The sequence below is a fragment of the Anabrus simplex genome, chromosome 8, assembly GCF_040414725.1.
Source record: "Anabrus simplex isolate iqAnaSimp1 chromosome 8, ASM4041472v1, whole genome shotgun sequence".
NCBI classification, from domain to species: Eukaryota; Metazoa; Arthropoda; class Insecta; order Orthoptera; family Tettigoniidae; genus Anabrus; species Anabrus simplex.
In genome coordinates, this window is record NC_090272.1 from 132,280,421 (window position 1) to 132,301,240 (window position 20,820).

At 41.8% G+C, this 20,820-nt stretch overlaps 1 protein-coding gene and 1 non-coding gene across 3 annotated transcripts in view; both read left to right on the forward strand.

The window, feature by feature from the left end:
• LOC136879204 (glutathione S-transferase D7) overlaps window positions 1-20,820 on the forward strand; it is a 310,220-nt gene that overhangs the window by 158,754 nt on the left and 130,646 nt on the right. The window lies entirely within an intron of this gene.
• Window positions 6,113-6,184, forward strand: TRNAQ-UUG (transfer RNA glutamine (anticodon UUG)). Its single transcript has one exon. It is a non-coding gene; the product is annotated as a tRNA-Gln (tRNA).

Consider the following 20,820-nt stretch of genomic DNA (forward strand, 5'->3'; position numbering starts at 1 on the left):
GACCTTTATGTTTTCTTATATACTGTATTTATATCAATGATATGAGTAAAGAAGTGGAATAAGAGTTAAGGCTTTTTGCAGATAATGTTATTCTGTAAAGAGTAATATACAGTATATGTTACAAGATTGTGAGCAACTGCAAAGTGACCTCGATAATGTTATGAGATGGACGGTGGGCAATGGTATGTTGATAAACGGTGTTAAAAGTCAGGTTGTGAGTTTCACAAATGGGAAAAGTCCTCTTAGTTTTAATTACTGCTTTGATGGGGTGAAAGTTCCTTTTGGGGATCATTGTAAGTACCTAGGTGTTAATATAAGGAAAGATCTTCATTGGGAAAATCACATAAATATGATTGTAAATAAAGGGTACAGATCTCTGCACATGGTTATGAGGTGTTTAGGGGTTGTAATAAGGATGTAAAGGAGGGGGCATATAAGTCTCTGGTATGACCCCAACTAGAGTATAGTTCTAGTGTATAGGACCCTCACCAGGATTACTTGATTCAAGAACTGGAAAAAATCCAAAGAAAAGCAGCTCGATTTATTCTGGGTGATTTCCGACAAAAGAGTAGCGTTACAAAAATGTTGCAAAGTTTGGGCTGAGAAGACTTTGGGAGAAAGGAGACGAGCTGCTAGACTAAGTGGTATGTTCCGGGCTGTCAGTGGAGAGATGGCGTGGAATGACATCAGTAGACGAATACGTTTGGGTGGTGTCTTTAAAAGTAGGAAATATGACAATATGAAGATAAAGTTGGAATTCAAGAAGACAAATATGGGGGGATTGGAAAAACTTACCAAGGGAGATGTTCGATAAATTTCCAATTTCTTTACAATCTCTCTCTTTTTTTTTTTTTTTGGCTAGTGGCTTTACGTCGCACCAACACAGATAGGTCTTATGGCGACGATGGGAAAGGAAAGGCCTATGAATTGGAAGGAAGCGGCCGTGGCCTTAATTAATTTGCCTGGTGTGAAAATGGGAAACCACGGAAAGCCATCATCAGGGCTGCCGACAGTGGGATTCGAACCCACTATCTCCCGGATGCAAGCTTACAGCCGCGCGCTCCTAATCTCACGGCCAACTCGCCCGGTTTACAATCATTTAAGAAAAGGCTAGGAAAACAAGAGATAGGGAATCTGCCCCGTGGACGACTGCCCCAAATGCAGATCAGGATTGATTGATTGATTGATTGATTGATTGATTGATTGATTGATTGATTGATTGATTGATTGATTGATTGATTGATTGATTGATTGATTGATTGATTGATTGATTGATTGATTGATTGATTGATTGATTGATTGAAGTAGGGGTCCCCATACTACGAAAGAAAACGTAACCCGTTGAGTTGTAAAAGGCACTGCTCTAGAACTAAAATTATTTCAACCTTTTATTTCTGTAAAACCTATTTGAAAGTTTAAAAAAATATTACTACAGTTTTTATTTGTTTTTGGAAGGCCTCCCTCCAATCATAGGCCCCCCGCCCCCAAGAAAAGTTCCTGGGTAGGGCCTTGGGAACACGCAATAGTGAATAACAGTGGCGTATACTGAGGGCTACCGAGGCTATCGATGAACCCCGAACCTCAAACGCGAACAAGTGGTGGTGGTGGTGGTGGTGGTGGTGATTATTGTTTTAAGAGGAAGTACAAACGGGCAACCATCCTCTATATAACCTTCATTAGAGAGAAAAAATGGAAGGGGTCCGACACTTAGAAAAATGAAGGTATCGGTCAAAGACAAAGACAAGGGCGACGAAAGGCGTGAAAATGAAAGACTCCCTAGGCCTCGAGTGCTCTAATACCGGCGGGGTCGGAAAAGAACAGGAGTTGCCCAAGGAAGGCCGGATAGGATAAAGGTGAGGAGCCTGACGCAAGTAAGTGGAGGAAATGCCAGGACCCAGCTGAGGGCCCCATGGTCGCCAACCCACGCTCCCAATATGAGAGCCGCTGGGGCCCATTTTAGTCGCCTCTTACGACAGGCAGAGGATACCGTGGGTGTTATTGTGCCGCCCCGACCGACAGGGAGACAAATGAGAACGACGGAAATGTAAAGCACGTTATAATGTAAGCATGTGACACATTGTTCCATTTACAAAACTTGAAAGCAATGAGAAAAACACGTCGCACGTATTTCTGAGAGCAAGGCATCGGAGACCGATACTGCAGTCCAAGCGGTGCGTCCCTCTCACCTCGCCGCACCTCACGCCGCATGCTGCTGAATGTCAGATAATATTCTTATTGGCTTTAGGTCCCACTAACTACTCTTAACGTTTTCGGAGACAGCGAGGTGCCGGAATTTAGTCACACAGGAGTTATTTTACCTGCCAGTAAATCTACCGACAGAGGCTGACGTATTTAAGCACCCACCGGACCGAGCCAGGATCGAACCAGCCAAGTTGGGATCAGAAGGCCAGCGCCTCAACCGTCTGAGCCACTCAGCCCGGCGAATGTCAGATAGGTGCGGAGACCGGGGTAATAGGTGTACTAGGCTTCGCTCCGTCGGATCGCCACTGCTAACTCATTGTATATAACATACTTCCTCACCTCACCTCACCTCACACTTCTGACTTAATTATTTAGATAACAGAGTGCTAGTATTTCATTTCCGTTCACTTCTACATCCTTGTAGGAAGACTCTAGAGGGCTGCTGCTATAGGAGTAATATAGTTTTCTTTCTATAAGTGATCATGCTAAAATGAAATGCAATCTTTCAGGTTTAGTGTTTTCTTTTGTTGCTTGGAACAGAACCCATGATCATGGGTCAGACACTGATCTCTCGACGAAGCTAATAAACCACTGAACGATAGATACGACCACTGGTAATGCTGTAAAATTTCAAATTTTTAAATTTAACATTACTACTACTACTACTAATAATAATAATAATAATAATAATAATAATAATAATAATGGTGCATGGCATCTGTGTAGCCTTGATGGTGACGTAATGAGGATGAAATGAATGACGAAGACGTCATAAACACACATACAGTCCCCAAGCCAAGGTTATAAGCCAAAGAGTACTAGGGGGTTGATTCTGAGAACTGAACCGGGGCCATAGGACCAAAGGCAAGTATTCTATTCATTTTGCCGGAAAGCCGGACTTTAACATGCTAAACCTTAGGCTACCATCTCCACTGATCAGGTGTTGATTATTGACAGTAGCGGAAGCCAAGGCAGCAGCTTATGAAACAGTCTTGAGAACACAGCAGGCTACTCTGTTGGCTATTGGCTGCAGCTCAAAACATTGAAGGATTGACGTTCACTAAACCAGCCATCGAAAAGGTAGTAGCCCACGTCTTGAACCCAGCATGCACCACTCGTGAATACATCTCTCCACTGGGTTGGCGTCGGAAAAGGCATCAGACCGTAAAACAGGGTCAAATCCACAAATATGACACAGATCGCACCACTCTATGGTGTAGGATAAGCGGTAGAGGAAGAAGAAGAAAATAATTTAAAAGCTTTACTCTAGCTGGGAACAGAACCCGGAGTTCTCTGAACAGAAGGTAATCATATCATTCAGCCAAGGAACCGAACAGAAAGCCTCAAATAGAAAATCGAGAACAAAAATACACAACTCACGCAGAAGAAGGAGACATAACAAACATATTTCATGAACACTTTGCTCAAAAGTTCATGGAATTAAGGTACGAGACACCATTCAGAACATAGAACAGATTCCGCAAAAGAATTCAACTCCGAAGTGAGACACATATATACATAACTTACCAGGTATTTTACAGACTCAAATGCTGTGAATATCTGAAATTCTAAATTTTATATCCTGTTGAAAACTCAAAACAATAATTTATAACACAGGATCTACATTTGTCAACCACTTATTAGACACCGAACATAATTTGCAGAGATCAGGTCAATTTCTGCACTCCATCCCGAAGTGATGGATCCTTAACACACCAGAGCAAAAACCGAGAAAGTTGGCAGTGCGGTTAATAATGTCGTGTGGCTATTTCTAGCCGAGTGCAGCCCTTGTAAGGCAGACCCTCCGATGAGGGTGGGCGGCATCTGCCATGTGTAGGTAACTGCGTGTTATTGTGGCGGAGGATAGTGTTATGTATGGTGTGTGAGTTGCAGGGATGTTGGGGACAGCACAAACACCCAGCCCCCGGGCCACTGGAATCAACCAATGAAGGTTAAAATCCCTGACCTGGCCGGGAATCGAACCCGGGACCCTCTGAACCGAAGACCAGTACGCTGACCATTCAGCCAACGAGTCGGACGGCAGTGCGGTTAGAGTTGCGTAGATTGATATAGTGGGTTCAAATCTCACTGTCGGCAGCCTTGACGATGATTTTCCGTTCTTCCGTAGCCGCAAAATAAAACCCAGATGGTTTAAAGAAACTGAAAAAGACCTAGTAGAACTAAAAATTACAGAAAATTCACTATTCGATCGAACAGCTAAAGTACTAAGACGAAAATATAAGGTTCCAAGACAAATTTACATTAAGAGCCGAAAACGAGAGGAAACGAAGATCAGAAGGAATGAAGAAATACTGGTGACTAAAAAAAGAACAACACATAGAGAAATGAATGATTCAATGTACCCCAAAGAGGGTGAAACAAAAGGAGGAGAAGAAGAAGAAACAATAAACACAAACATTATGTTTCCGAAACAAGAGCCGAAATTCAAATCACGTTAATTATACGATCACGTCGCACAAAAGAACACATTTCCTATCGCACTGTTGGTAATGGATACCAAAGCATCTAGCGTTCCTTAGGAATCGGCTGCTGAGGTCTTCAAAAATGTAATTCAGTTATCGTCAGAAATAGAAGCGAAGGCAATAATTTAATTATAATTTAAATCTTAAATTTATTTGCCATTACCGAGTGTACCTGAATGATTTTCTCTCTTTTATACTACTTCCTTTTAAATATATACTATATATATAGGCCTACCGGGGGAAACAGCAAAAAGTTACAGCACTAAGCAGGGGATGTAGTGGGAAACAGATTCCCCTTAATTCATTGTTTGACTGATCATTCTCCAGGGTTTGAAGAGTACGTTGGCTGTTCTTGTACACTTCCTGATTTAAATCCCTCAGCGAATAAAAATCACAGACACTTAAATCGTAGATGTAGAAATTCGCGAACGGTTGTGTCAAATGATTTCTTCTGTACGAGAAATGTTTGCACTACAGCTATCCGGTGTGCATTACTATTTGTCAGCATACTGATAAAAAGAACCCATGGCGCAACAGCCTCGAAATGCCATGGCCTACCAAGTGACCGCTGCTCAGCCCGAAGGCCTGCAGATTACGGGGTGTTGTGTGGTCAGCACGACGAATTCTCGCGGTCGATATTCTTGGCTCTCGAGACCGTGGCCTCCATCTCACCGACAGATAGCTCTTCAAGTATAATCACGTAGGCTGAGTAGACCTCGAACCAGCCCTCAGATCCAGGTAAAAATCACTGACCTGGCCGGGAATCGAACCTAGGGCCTCCGGGTAAGAGGCAGACTCGCTATTCCTGCACCACGGGGCCGGCCTCCATACTGATAGCTAACACAAATAACGTTCAACAGTTGTAGGAATCCAACACTAATATCGCTAATACCGTGCGCTCAACAAGAAGCAAACATTCATTCAATACGCTTACTGCTAACCATGCTCGGTCCGCTGCCCGACCGCACACTCTATCCCCGCCACTCCCCAGTCCTTCTGCAGGGCAACACCGCTGCCTCTCCCTTTTATTGTCGTTGAAACAAAAGCTACGGCGTATGCTTGTATCTTTTCTATCCAATTACTTTTGGGAGGTGCGGCTCCACGCAAGCCCTTATTCAGTCTTTGCGGTAAGGTGTTCTTTTTCGAAATTGAAGTTTTAACTTAAATTATTTTTCTTTCTGTACTATTTCTAGAACATTTCTCGTTTGTAGCATTTCTGAGTAACATGTTCATGTTTGTTTCCAAGCTACAACATTTTCATCTTTGTTATAATAAGACAACCTGTTTCTTTATGTCTTTGTTTCATTATAACTGTAATTATACGACTTTACGTACCTTATCTGTAGTATGGGGTTAGCCTAGTTTCAAGCGGATTAGAATCCACTTAGGTGAGGGGTATGGTTAAACCATTTGAAACCGTAGCGTCAGGTCCCGTGGTGTAATGGTTAGCACTCTGGACTTTGAATCCAGCGATCCGAGTTCACATCTCGGTGGGACCTGCAATTGTTATTTCGCCGCCTCTGTGGTGTAGTGGTTAGCGTGATAAGCTGCCACCCCCGGATGTCCGGGTTCGATTCCCGGCTCTGCCACGAAATTTGAAAAGTGGTACGAGGGCTGGAACGGGGTCCACTCGGCCTCGGGAGGTCAACTGAGTAGAGGTGGGTTCGATTCCCACCTCAGCCATCCTCGAAGTGGTTTTCCGTGGTTTCCCACTTCACCTCCAGACGAATGCCGGGATGGTACCTAACTTAAGGCCACGGCCGCTTCCTTCCCTCATCCTTGCCTCTCCCTTCCAATCTTCCCATCCCCCTGCAAGGCCCCTGTTCACCATAGCAGGTGAGGCCGCCTGGGCGAGGTACTGGTCATACTCCCCAGTTGTATCCACCGACCAAGAGTCTGAAGCTCCAGGACACTGCCCTTGTGGCGGTAGAGGTGGGATCCCTCGCTGAGTCCGAGGGAAAAGCCGAACCTGGAGGGTAAACAGATGATGATGATGATGATGATGATGATGAAACCGTAGCACGTGTTTGCGTCCGCCTCTGTGGTGTAGTGGTTAGCGTGATTAGCTGCCACCCCCGGAGGTCCGGGTTCGATTCCCGGCTCTGCCAGGAAATTTGAAAAGTGGTACGAGGGCTGGAACGGGGTCCACTCAGCCTCGGGAGGTCAACCGAGTAGAGGTGGGTTCGATTTCCACCTCAGCCATCCTGGAAGTGGTTTTCCGTGGTTTCCCATTTCCCCTCCAGGAAAATGCCGGGATGGTACCTAACTTAAGGCCACGGCCGCTTCCTTCCCTCTTCCTTGCCTGTCCCATCCAATCTTCCCATCCCTCCACAAGGCCCCTGCTCAGCATAGCAGGTGAGGCCGCCTGGGCGAGGTACTGATCATCCTCCCCAGTTGTATCCCCCGACCCAGAGTCTGAAGCTCCAGGACACTGCCCTTGAGGCGGTAGAGGTGGTATCCCTCGCTGATTCCGAGGGAAAAACCGACCCTGGAGGGAAAAAAGATTAAGAAGAAGAAGAAGCACGTGTTTGCCAGCAGCATTTGTATGCTACCATGTTTCGAGGAGTCCAGCATTTAAAGTATCCCTTTGAATAGTGTATCAGTTCTCTTCAATTGTCTTATAATTGTCAAGTAATTTGAATTTAACCCGTCTGACTTTCTTGGTATTTTGTATCTCAAGAGTCATGCGTTCGATAAGTGCTAGACATCTCGGCAGATATTTTGCCCCTTGTTTATTTACTTAGTAAACTGGTGTAAAATTGACCTTGTTTCAACTTATATCTCTAGTAAAGTAAAAGGTTATCTCCTAGACGTATCTTCCATTTTCTTTAACGTTATTTTTTCAAAAACCTTGGTTTTTCTTTTCTTTATTTTCCTTTTATTTAATTGGTATTTTTTTTTCATTAAATTTATTAAACCGCTCACAGATAAACGTTTAGATTAAAATACACGTTTATGCGGCTATGACAATACCTAATATTACTTATGAATGTGAGACTTGCGGCTGGGTGCTTCGACACCGGTTAGGAATTAACGGTCGTTAATTTCTGACTTAATGCCCGTAGTGTTAGTTTTACTCTGCGCAAACAGATGAGGGCCATTAAAACGGGCTTAACGCCCGTAAACTTCAAGAGCTCAACGCGAACCCGTTAAGTATTCAAGTGGCATAAACTATGAAAAGAAAACGGTGGCCTGTCGTAATAATGTTGAAGATGAATTGCTGTATTTGGACCGTATGGATCGCCTGGAATGTGCTCGACGATGGATTCATATTAAATGAGGTGATCCATTTCACTCTCACATAAATTAAATTCCAGTCAGGATTTCGACTAAACAGAAACACTGTACTGCGTAATATGGAAGTGCAAAATGGCAGGTTAGATCCAGGTTAGATCGAAATTTACCTCTACGTCCTGTAAATCGAATCCTAACGACATAGAGGATTTTTTGATACTTCTTCTTCTTATTATTATTATTAGCGTGCCTGTCCGCCTCGGATGTTGGCGATCAACATGGCTATTCTGGCTTTATCCATTGCAATTCGGAACAATTCTGCAGATGTTATTGAACCAGGTTTTAAGGTTGTCGAGCCAGGAAATTCTTCTTCGCCCAGGAGATCATTTTCCTTCTATTTTTACTTGCAGGATAAGTTGAAGCAGCTCATATCTTTTTTGATTCCTCATGACGTGTCGAAAATATTGTGGTTTACGACACTTGATGGTGTTGATCAGCTCCGGTCTCTTGTTAGCTCGGCGTATAACCTCAACGTTTGTAACTGAGTCCATGATATTCTCAAAATTCTTCTGTATAGCCAGAGTTCAAATGCTTCCAGTCTAGCAATGGTGGCTTTTGTAAGGGTCCATGTTTCCACACCATAAAAGGAAACTGAAAACACATAGCACCTAAGGAGCGGCATTTTGGTATCCATGGTAAGGTCGTGATTCTTGAAGGTTGAGCTCATTGAGTTGAAAACACTTCTCGCTTTTCCAATGCGACACTTTTTCTCTTGCGAATTGTCCCATGCTTCGTTAATGATGGTACCCATATACGGATACTGTGAAACTCTCTCTATACTTGCTCCATTGAGGAACAGATTCACGCCTCGGATGTTCTTCTTACTGATGATTATCAATTTTGTTTTATTAGTGTTGATGTCCAGACCATATCTCCTGCTTGTTTCAGAAATGTTGTTCGTCAACTTCTGTAGCCCTTCCATCGTATCTGCAAAGGCAATTGTGTCATCTGCGTAGCGCAAATTGTTGAGTTGGACACCATTCACTGAAATTCCTTCTTCCACATCAAATAGGGCTTCTTTGAGTACGTGCTCAGAATACAGGTTGAAGAGTATAGGTGATATTATACATCCTTGCCTGACCCCTCGGCGTATTCTCACTTGCTCAGATTGGTTTTGATCTATTTTCATGACTGCAGATTGGTTCCAGTATAAATTTGCTATTATGCTTAGATCTTTCCCATCAATTCCTGTTTTCTTGAGTACGTCTATCAGGTGTTCATGATTCACACGATCAAACACCTCTTGGTAATCAATGAGGCATACAAATACATTACAGGTGATATCCCTATATCTTTGAAACAGTACCTGTACACTAAATATTGCCAACTGCCTTCAAAAACCCGAACTGGTTGGGCGCTATTTGTTCTTCACAAATACTGTATATCCGTTCGTGAATCACTTTAAGAACCAATTTTAGCAGATGGCTCATTAAACTGATGGTACGGTAGTCCCCACATTCTTTGGCGTTTGATTTCTTACGTAAAGCAATAAATTCTTATTTTAACCATTCTGGAGGGATTTTACCTGATGAGTAAATGTCGTTGAATATTTTTGTGATCATTTCTATTTTTTCCTCACTGAGCAGTTTGAGAAATTATGCTTGTATGCCATCTGGCCCAGCTGCTTTCCCTTCCTTCATTTGTTGTATGCCCGCTTTTACTTCACTTACTAGGATATCTGGTCCCGTTGCATCTGATACCTCTGGTTCCTGTCTCCTCATGTCATCTTGGAATAACTGTTCCAGATATTTCTCCCATTTTCTCTTTTTTCTCCTTTATCGATTATGAGGTTACGACTACTATCAACTAGCTCTGCACAGTTTGGTTTGCGATATTTTTTGTTGCCTCTCTGACCTCCCGGTGCACATTAAAATCGTCATGTCTACTCTGATAAAACTCTATTTCTACATATAATTCAGTTTTCTCTTTCTCTTTGGCTTCTCTAATTTTCCTTCTGAACCGCTCTGTATTCCATCAAATTACCTCTTCTCTTCCTTCGTTCTTCCATTAGGTCCAGAATCCCATTTGTCATCCACGTTGTCCTCTTTCTAAGGTCCGGTCTCAAATGCTCTTCTTTTTACTCCTTTTATCACTTCTTGTAGGTGTGTGAGTTTTCATTAACATCGTCACCATTGTCAATCAATTTATTGTTTAGAGCTGCCTTGACTGTCTGCTGTATGGTAGCATCTTTCAATTTCCTCAAGTCGTATTTCCGTGCTGTTTTGCGGACAACATATTTCATTCAGATTTTAAAATTTCCAACCACTGGGGCATGGTCTGATTGCATGTCTGCTCCTGGATATGTTCTGACAGATGTTCAACCACTTCTGTATGTCTTGTTCACCATCATGAAATCAATCTGATTCCTCACAATGTGTCCTGGTTTGTCCATGGGCGATTTCCATGCGTATAACTTGCGTCGATGTATTCTCACCACTAGCTGATTTGTTTCTGCAAATAGTTCCAAGTCATCTCCTCGAACGTTCCTATCTCCTAGACCAAAGGGTCCGACGGCGTCTGATGTTCTTCCTGCCCCAAGTTTTGCATTGGAGTCGGCCGTGACTATGTTGAGGTCTTCTCTTTTTAGCTTATTCAGGATATGGTTTATGCTGTTGTAGAAATGTTCGACTTCCTCATCCAGTTTGTCTGCAGTAGGAGCGTAGACTTGAATAATATTTAAGTCAACTGGCCTTGCTTTGATTTGAACTAACATAACACGTGATGAGACTGGAATAACGTTGTCAACACACTTGGCTATTCTTTTATTCAGTATGATTCCTACCCCATGTTCATGCATACCATTGTCTGTACCCGAGTAACAAACTCGGTGCTCGTCTATGTTGATGGTTCCAGATCCTGACCATCGCATTTCGCTTACTCCTAGAATATCTATTTTCATTCTTGTCATCTCCTTTATCGCATTGTGGATCTTTCCCGCCTGGCCAATCGTCTTCACATTCCAAGTTCCAGTTTTGACTCCATCTTAATATTTCAGTCTTTCTATTGCTGTGCTTGTATCTGCCCCTCCCGGAGATCCGATTGAGGAGCTTACTCCGGATACTAATTTAGCTGCAAGCATAGCCATGGTGATTACTAGGAAAAATAATTGAGGTGGTTTCCCGTTGCCTTCATCAATGCGCAGTAACAACGCCATATCGCAACATCCAAGGATGCTAGGACGCGAGGCAGCTGTATGCTAATACAAGGTCGACGTATCGATCTTCTTATCAGCATTAATGATATAGCTGCTGCCACTATATCATGTCCTCAGTCGATCCGCGGGTGCGAACACCACTCTCTCACGAGAGCCCCTATCAGCCATTGGGACGCGCCGTGTAGGGGTTGAGGACTTCCCCAACCAGGTCCGCCTTCCACAGAGTACAGAAAAGCCCCTACTCAGTTCAGAGCTCCTCCCCTGTACAAGCTGCATCTGGCACGGTATATGATACTAGAGCCTTCAATATATTAATCGGCTATTATTCAGGTTTTTCTTTGACATGTTCTATAATACCTTTATAGTTTTCTGTTAATTTCCTAACATGTGAAATCAGCCGTGTTGTTCTTCGTCGGTTCCACGTTTTTCATGTTCATGTATTTCCCAGCAATAAACGACGGCCGATAAGGAAGCGATGCACTCTGTTTCGAATCGAGTGCAAAATAATTGACACTGCCATATAATACCGGCCAATGTTGATTCACCTCGTTTGCAAATTTAATGCTCCTAATGTAACGTGATGGACGAAATTAACCAATGTCGTTATAATTCCCTGCTACAAAGAAAAGTAGTAGGACCGAGAGAGTTGGCCGTGCGGTTAGGGGCGCGCAGCTGCGAGCTTGCATTCGGGAGAGATACCGGGTTCGAACCCTACTGTCGGCACGAGCGTTGCCAAGACGGTGGTTTTCCCCACTAAATCTAGGTTTTCTTACTCTTCGTCAGTGGATAAATTTTAACTTACGGTGGGCAGTGGGAAATCTAGTCTTTTTCATGCTTATGTCAGTGGATATTTTGGTGTTTTTCAATTAAATAATGTAATAGTTCAAATCTATGTTCTTGACATTTACAGTCGCAATTCCGTCAAAAGCCGAGCCGGAGAAGACCTGAACTGTAGGCGGAGCTTAGGTGCAGGGCATTCCATTAAAAGTACGAAAACAAGAAAAGCTTCAGTGCGTGCTTCTTTCACAATAAAATGTCACTTCTTCAAGTGTCAAATGCACTTAAAGTTGTTATAGATTCATTTATTCCTCTTTTTTGAATCTTTTAATTTTGACGCCAGCGCAAATATGAATTTATCAGCTGAATAAATGTGTCCTTTGTCAAACGGTCTCAAACTATAGACATCACTAATTTCTGGTGTAAAGTGATGGAATTCTGCGATACAAATAACACCAATCCTTTTCAGGAGCCGGCACCATTTGCACTGCCGCGCCTACTATTGTCAAGGTCAAATGAGGTATTGAAGATAATGTTTAGTCATTATTGAAACTAAAGTCAAAAATAAAATGAAACCCGAAAAATCGATTCGGGCAGGACAGAAAAGAAACAAAATATGCTGCCTCATGAGTAGAGGACGGATTATATGTAATTACATATTCTGCTCCCATATATGTAGGTACAAGGAAAACTAAAATGTCGGTGAATCACACTAAAACTCCAGGAGTTTAAAGTTACATATTTTTACATATTTCGACGCATAGTACATATTTTGATAAATATGACATATTTTAAATATTTTGAAGGATATAGCGCAGTTGAAAGAAAACACTATTCCTTCTTTCACTAATTTTACATCGATTTAAGTTTTTAATCAAACACTTCTTCTTCTTCTTCTTCTTCTTCTTCTTCTTCTTCTTCTTCTTAATCTGTTTACCCTCCAGGGTCGGTTTTTCCCTTGGACTCAGCGAGGGATCTCACTTCTATCGCCTCAAGGGCAGTGTCCTGGAGCTTCGGACTCTGGGTCGGGGGATACAACTGGGGAGAATGACCAGTATAATTAAACACTTGAAAATAGATTTAAAAGCCTGTACGTCTCTAACATCTAAAAAGGATTAAATAATTTAAAAATTTAAAGTGGGGTATTATGTCAAAGAATCGCATCCCTTAGCTATGCTGGCGGTGCAAATCTTGGGTGTCTCGAGCTGTGTCTATCAGTTTTCCCTTACACAAACTTTGTCACAGTGTTATCCTCTCAGATTTAGTGACTCTTCTTTTGTGATCCCTTCGCCAGTCTGCGGTTTAATGCAATATGTCAAAAGGGCCTTTTCTCTTTCTTTCTTTCTTTCTTTCTTTCTTTCTTTCTTTCTTTCTTTCTTTCTTTCTTCGGTTGTTGCCTACGCCTCATCTCCATAAAGGGCTATACACACAAAAGTCTTCAGAAACATTTTTCTAATAAGCATTTTTGTGTTTGATGAAATCAAATTTCTTCTCTCTCTTGAGCAAGTCTACAATTAAATAATTCTTTGCCGGGCAATTTGAAAAACGCGCCAGTGAAATTGAAAGGTCTTTTTCTATATATAAGAACATCCTAACAGACAGAAGGCATTCGATGACTGCAGAAAATTTGGAATGCTATTTAGTTATTATTTGTGCCTCCAAATGAAATGTAGAGGTTGAATGACATCTGCACTTTAAACATTTTTCGGTTTTGTTTCCTTTTCTGTGTACAAGAACACGTCAAGTAAAGCTTAGATATTAAGTTACATATTTATTAGATATTTGACTACATATTTTGTCAATTTTACCTGCATATTTATGTACATATTTCACATTTTTATATTACATATAATATGAGCTCTACTTGCGAGTTACCAAACGTAGTATTTCAAAATTTAGAGACTGTAAAAACATAGCAGATATTCGTATTTTCTTCCTCAGTGCTTTCCATCAAAGTGTTAAGAAAAGACATCAGTTATCACCGACTATTATGAGTTCACCTTCAAAAATATTTCGAATACTTTAACCTTTTAACTAAAAGGATGTACTTAATTTTCCTTTTGATGTAGCTTCGTAACTCAACAAAGCTTAACGAGGGGAAGTTGAAGTTGTGGGGAGGAGTGGATAGTTATAGAGAAGGAGGAGAGAAGTTAGTGGTTTTTGGTGGTTTTCAAGCAGCCGTTTAGTGGGTAATCCCATTCCACTGTTGGCAACACTGGTCGGCAGCCCTGAAGATTGTTTTCCGTAATTTACTTATTTTCAAACCAGGCAAATACTGGGGCTAAACATTAATTAAGGCCACGGCCGATTCCTTCCTACTCCTAAGTCTTTTCTCTCCTATCATCCCCATAAGACCTATCTGTGTCGGTGCGACGTAAATAAAAAATAAAAATAAAAAAACTACTCTGCGACTTGAAGCATGAAGCCAGACAGTTCAACTGCTAATATAACATAGCACGTTCGTAAAGGATCTGACAATTTAAATTAACCGAAACAACATAAAAATGACAGAGAATCCAGTGGATGGTATTGGAGGACAAATACCAGGTTGCCTGACCTTTGACACAGGTGTATACATTTAATTCATAAAAGAGTATTCTGAGAAGAGCGAAGCAAGTGGAGCACTCGGGACAGCCGGTCGCTAACAGGTGATTAGTTCGAGGTAATCGCCTTTTGAATGTCCCAGCTGCACCGTGCCAAGTTTTGACGTGCAGTTGGTCCGGTACCAACCGCAGATAAAAATACTGAAATACGTTTTACTTCATATAGAAATGGAACCAGAAATAGAAACCGCTAGAACAAATTCATGTAGTCGCAGTAAGCCAGTTTGTTGAGCTGCTGAAAACTACAGTGCATAATAGACCTGAATATCAATATTTATAAATACCAATATGTAACTAACTGCATGGTATCTTGCAGATGCCACGGGAAGGCTTTCACACAAAATTATTATTAACGTCAGGGTTACCCTACGACCTATTTCGTCCGGCCGGGTTTTCTTTTCAGATAAAATATCTAGGTTTTCAAAGTTTTCTACGAATCATTAAGCTTTAAAATGTTAAAAAAGAAAACAACCGAAGTAACAATCCAGTCATTAGATTCCACGATAGACCGATTACGATTGAGGATCACGATGTTGAACAAAATCGATACTGATAGTGATCGAATGATATGGCATAAAGCAGTAGAAAAAAGTCTCGCATGTCGCACAGGTAACAATCCTATTATTTACTCTGAACTACTGAAACTTGTCCAGTTTTGTTTTGCTATTCCAGCTCATAAATATTATTTTTAGAGGGTATTTTCTTTGGTGTAGATGCAGTGTTTCAAAGAAAGAAATAAGCTAATTCTTGATTGTACTAAGAATATTTAAATCCTTCAGTACAATTTCGAAAATACGTCTAGTCAACAGTTTCATCGATATGTGAAAGAACTGCTAGAATTGTTGAGTAAAATAGGAGCATCTGATAAATATGATTAAGAACAAAATAAAATAATAACTGGTTGTACACTGTCTTAAGACCGAACAGGTTAGCTCAGTGCGTTGCGGGATGGTCTGTACTTAGGAGATAGGTGAGTTCAAATCCCCCATCGGCCATCCTCGTAATAGTTGTCCGTAGTTTCCCATTTCAACTCCAAGCAAATGCAGGGTTGATACCTTTCTCAAGGTCATGCTGATTCCTTCCTGTTTCTATCCCGTACAATTACACTACACCCACAGACAACATCCTCACACAGTGGTACATCACAATATAAGAATCACATAATTGATCCGTATTGACTTAGAGTAGCTACAGAAATATATAAATTAAGAGTCCACCTTATATATACACAAATGTTAATTAGAAACACATTTTTATTAGTGATACATGTTTCGGCACTTTTGGACCTTCTTCAGTCTTGAAGAGAATATAAAGTTTGTAGATAGAATCTAGGGAAGACGCCAAATTAAAATTCTATACAAATAATTGATTTTGAAGGATCACACTGTGTCATGTCGTAAGAAATAAAACATACCCAAAAACATAAATAAGAATCTATCAATACTTGTTCTTGACGTCTATTAGAAATATCAATTGTATCAGAATATCGTGTTGCATAAAAGATATTGTCAAAACTCACGGGCTAAAATTAGTAGAATATAGTGTCAAAACTCATGACTAAAGACTACCAGCTAAATTAACCTCCTGATGAGTCTCAAAATTCACGACTCCGGACTGACCGCAGGAGGGATGAGGTGCGCATTGACTCACGCTGCCCTTCGAACACATGTTTGGTCACCCACTCTTAGAATGGGATATCCCATGTATTGTTAACAGGAATAATCATCCTGCCATAGACCAAATTCTCCAAGTATAACACTGATCTTGACTCAGTTATTCTGCTTGGTGTCATCGAGCAGTGCACAATATGGAATACATTACTTCGCAAAAGGGTAAACTAAATTTAATGTACAACTGTTGTAGGTTTTATAAGCAGAGAGAAAACAAGTCGGGCGAAACAGTATGGTTTTGTCATTAAAAAAACTGTGTCATCCGCGTGTGCCGGTACAGTTTTAAGTGAAACAGTCAACCGGTGTGTACCTGGTGTCCGTGGGTTTATCAACCTCCTGTCGCTTATTTTTTAAATGCTATTTGCTCGGGGCGCCGACCTATAGAGATGTGTGCCCCTACTTGCACCATGTGATATGAACCTGCCTGTAATTGGAATTGCGGAAGTGTATAGTGTTGAATTTGAGGAAAGGAACGTACAGGACGACACAAACACCTAGTCCCCAAGCCAGGGATATTAATCATTTACAATTAAATACCCCTGACCCGGCCAGGAATCGAACCCGGGGTCGCCGGGTGACAGACGGTCGCGTTGCCCCCTACACCACGGGACCGGACTCCTGTCGCTTATACAGTACTTCGTGCGAGCTACATGACAGGTCCACCTCTTGATGAGAGAAGTGACAATTACAAAAGGGCATGCATTTCCGGCTGGCGCTAACAATGGATCTTTTCGCACAATTCCAATTACATTTTCAAATATCTACGGTTGTTATGTGGGTAGGGCGGGCATTCGTCCATTCAAAGAAGAACTGGCCCGGCGCGTGAGTTTTGAGACTGGCCAGAAACTTACTCTTACTTATCCTCTTCTTGGAATTCGTGAAATTTGATACTAGTGAGTTTTAAGACACGTGAGTTCTGAGGCGACACGCTTCTTACTTCCATCTTTCATAAATTCTCCTCCACATCATCCATCCATCTTTTTTGAGGTCTTCCGTTCCATCTTCTGCTACCTGGATTTCGTTTGTATTATTTTTTTATGGCATTCTCTCTATATACCCCAACTGTTACTTAAACAATGTGCTCTGTGTTAATAAGCTACACTCAACCGAGCAAAAATTGACCAGCAAAGAAATATTTAATTTTATACATTCACGAAACGCGAGCATATTCGTAAACTGTGGATATCCAGTGGTCGAAGAGATGGTACTTAGAGTCCTACCATCAGCACAGTTTGTTCATCTTATTTGAGATATTTGAAAGAAAGTCATCTTCTGCGTTAGTCTTTGTGCGGTTATTGAAGAAGAGGGCCTAGAATATTTTCCTGCGTGAACTTCTGCACTGTCAGCTGTAATCTCTAAGCTGGATGGAACATGAGGAAAAAACATTCGCATCCTTTCTTCCTCGTATTTGTAGCCTTTCAAAATACCACGATCTGAAACACCAAGCCAAGGAGTTAAGCCATCCATCCACCAGTCTTCGCCAAGTATAACGTAGGTTGCTTAAAATAGCGGAAATTTATTACGGCATAAAAATGGCTAAGACATGGGGCTGCTAACATATCGGGTGTACGAGAAGCGGTACTGTCCGAAACCTGTCAAGGGTTCAACACTGCTTGTGTAACATCCCTAGTCGGACATACAGGAGGTCATCTATATATAACTTCTCTAGCTTGGTGGTTATGATTATTGTTTTAAGGGAAGTGCATCTACTTAACAATTCCCTGCTGACCCTAATCAGAGGAAGAAAAGGTAGAGAAAGATGTCCGACTTTTCAAAGAATGAAGATAACGCGACAAAAGAAGAGGAAGGACCATGAAGGGCGTGAAAGTCCCTAGGCCTCGAAAAACTAATACCATTGGAGCTGGAAGAAAACGAGTTTTGATCAAGGAAGGTCAGGCAACCTCTTACAACAGGCAGGGGACGCCGTAGATGTATTCTTCTGCTCCCCATCAACAGGAAAATCTTCTGTCTTGTAGTCCCATGAAAATCCAAATGGGAAGAACTAATCTAACTTTTCCGCCCCGCGGTGTAGGGGGCAACGCGTCCACCTGTCACCCGGAGGCCCCAGGTTCAATTCCCGGCTGGGTCAGGGGTTTTTAATTGTAAATTATTAATATCCCTGGCCTGGGGATTGGGTGTTTGTGTCGTCCTTAACGTTCCTTTCCTCACATTCAACACTCTACACTTTCTCCATTCCAATCACACGCAGGTTCATATCACATGGCGCAAGTAGAGGCAAAAGATCTCTATAGGTCGACGTCCTGAACAAATAGCAATTTTTGTTAATCTAAGGGGAGTGATAGCTGACGTCACTAGCTTCACATGATCGTGGTCAATACATGTACAATTTTTAAAACAAGAACTCACCGTCTAGAGGTTAGAATTAAGTTTGAAATCGGAGAATCGTGATTATGATCATGGAATCAACAGGGTTTTTAACGTCTCACCGACACAGGTTGTATGGCGACGATGGGATAGGAAATGCCTAGAAGTGGGGAGGAAGCGACCTTGGCCTTAATTAAGGTAGAGCCCCAGTATTTGGCTGGTGTAAAAATGGGAAAACACGGAAAACCATCTGCAGACCTGCCGAGAGTGGGGCTGGAACGCACTCTCTCCCGAATGCCAGCTGATAGATGCATGACTCAAACCGCGCAAACACTTGCTAGGTGGTGCCAACAGTCAAACAATACAACCAACCTGCTTGCCTCTTTGCATTTCCTTCTTATAGGCCTACCAGAATCATTCGAATATTGGTATTTCATGGTTTTATCTCCAAATTTTATTAATTGGCATTTGGCGTTTAACCCATTATCTAAACTACATTTTTACAGTTTCACAATTGATACATTATTGTTTTCATTTCCCATTTGACTTGCAAAATAATAATATCTTGCATTCGGGAGATGATAGGTTTGAACCCCACTGTCGGCAGCCCTGAAGATCATTTTCCGTAGTTTTCCATTTTCACGCAAGGCACGCAAGGCTACGGACGCTTCCTTCTCAGTCCTAGCCCTTTCTTCTCCCATAGTCGCCACAAGATATCAGTGTCGGTGCGACGTAAAGCAAATTGTATAATTTGAATCTCAAACTGAAAATTAAGAAGGTTTATTGGGTCACGCCTGTAAACCAAACACCATATGATATTGAATACTAAAGAAAAGAGTTCAATTTCAAAATGAATGTGTTAATGTCTTGATGCAAGGAGTGTTGACGGGGAAGTCTGGAGTTGTTGGTGGTGATTGCTGATTGATTTTATGAAGGAGTCTCTTCCCTGCGATTCAGAACGTTAGAATCCATCCACAGTAGGATACCCTGCCTTGTCGTAAGAGGTTACTGAAAGGAAAACCCAGGAGTATGAGTTGGAGACTAAGGGAACCCTGGCTGATCCTGGCATTCTTTCCACTTACTTGTGCCGGTCTCCTTGCCTTCATCCTTCCTATCAAACCTTCCTTGGTCAAATCTTGTTCTCTTCCATCCCCGACGGTATTAGGTTTGCGAAGTGTAGGGAGTCTTTCCTTTCTTTTCCCGATAACTTCCCAATTCTAAGGGCCGTAAGTCCCCTCTGATTAGTATTAAGAGAGGGTGGTTGCCCAGTTGTACTTCTTCTTAAAACAATAATCACCGTTTGAACCACTTGAAGGACTCTAGTACTGGTCGAGTGGCTGTGTGGTTTGGGTCATAGTGTGTTCGAACCCCACTGTCGGTAGCAGTGAAGATGGCTTTCCGTGGTTTCCCATTTTTACACCAGGCAAATGCTGGAACTGTACCTTAATTAAGGCCACAGTCCCTTCCTTCCCAATGCTAGCCTGTTCTAGCCCATCGTAGCCATAAAGTATGTCTGGTCTGACTGGGAGCGACGTAAAGCAAATTGTAAATTTTAAAAAAATTGAAAAAGTATTTTGTTGTTTGCGGTATATTCTGAAAGAGAAAAATGTGTGATTAATGTCTGCAAAAGTAGTTTCGTCACAAACACAGTACTTTTATGGAACCTATTATTCGCACTGGAACAGGAGGGTTTTTTTCTTTCTTCAGCTCTGTCCAGGTTGCCCTGTTCTCCGAGATTCGGTGCCAAGAATAACTTCATACGGAGTGAACCCTTCTAGAACTATCCGCGGCAGAAGCACCTCAATGCTGTTAAAATGGGAAATGTCCGACTCCCCGCAGAGCGAATGTAGAGCTCCAAACTATATTACGTCCCGACATCATTGAAAAATCCCGTAAGAGACGGCTCGAGGGCAACTAGAAGGACCTCTTGGAATGTCTCCAACGTCAATAGAATCAATCTGGACGTGAAGCTTTAAATCCACGCATTGCTTTCACACTGCAGCGTATTTGCGTTTTATGTTACTCTTTAGTACATTCATTTCCTTATAAATAGCAGCCATGCACACGATTAAAAGAAGTAAAATAACAGAAGGACGCACTAAATTAACGCTGTTGATAATAACCAGACGTTGCTGGTCCAGTAAACCCATCATGGGGATTAGAGATAATTTGAAGAAGTGAGAGAAGTTGGAAGTTCCGACTCGAAGTTCACTATGCAGTGAAGAAATCTTCCTTTAGCCATGCTATACGAGAAGATATGGACTGAACAAGTAAATTTAGCCACACTTTTTCATCTAGCTCTTATGCATAAT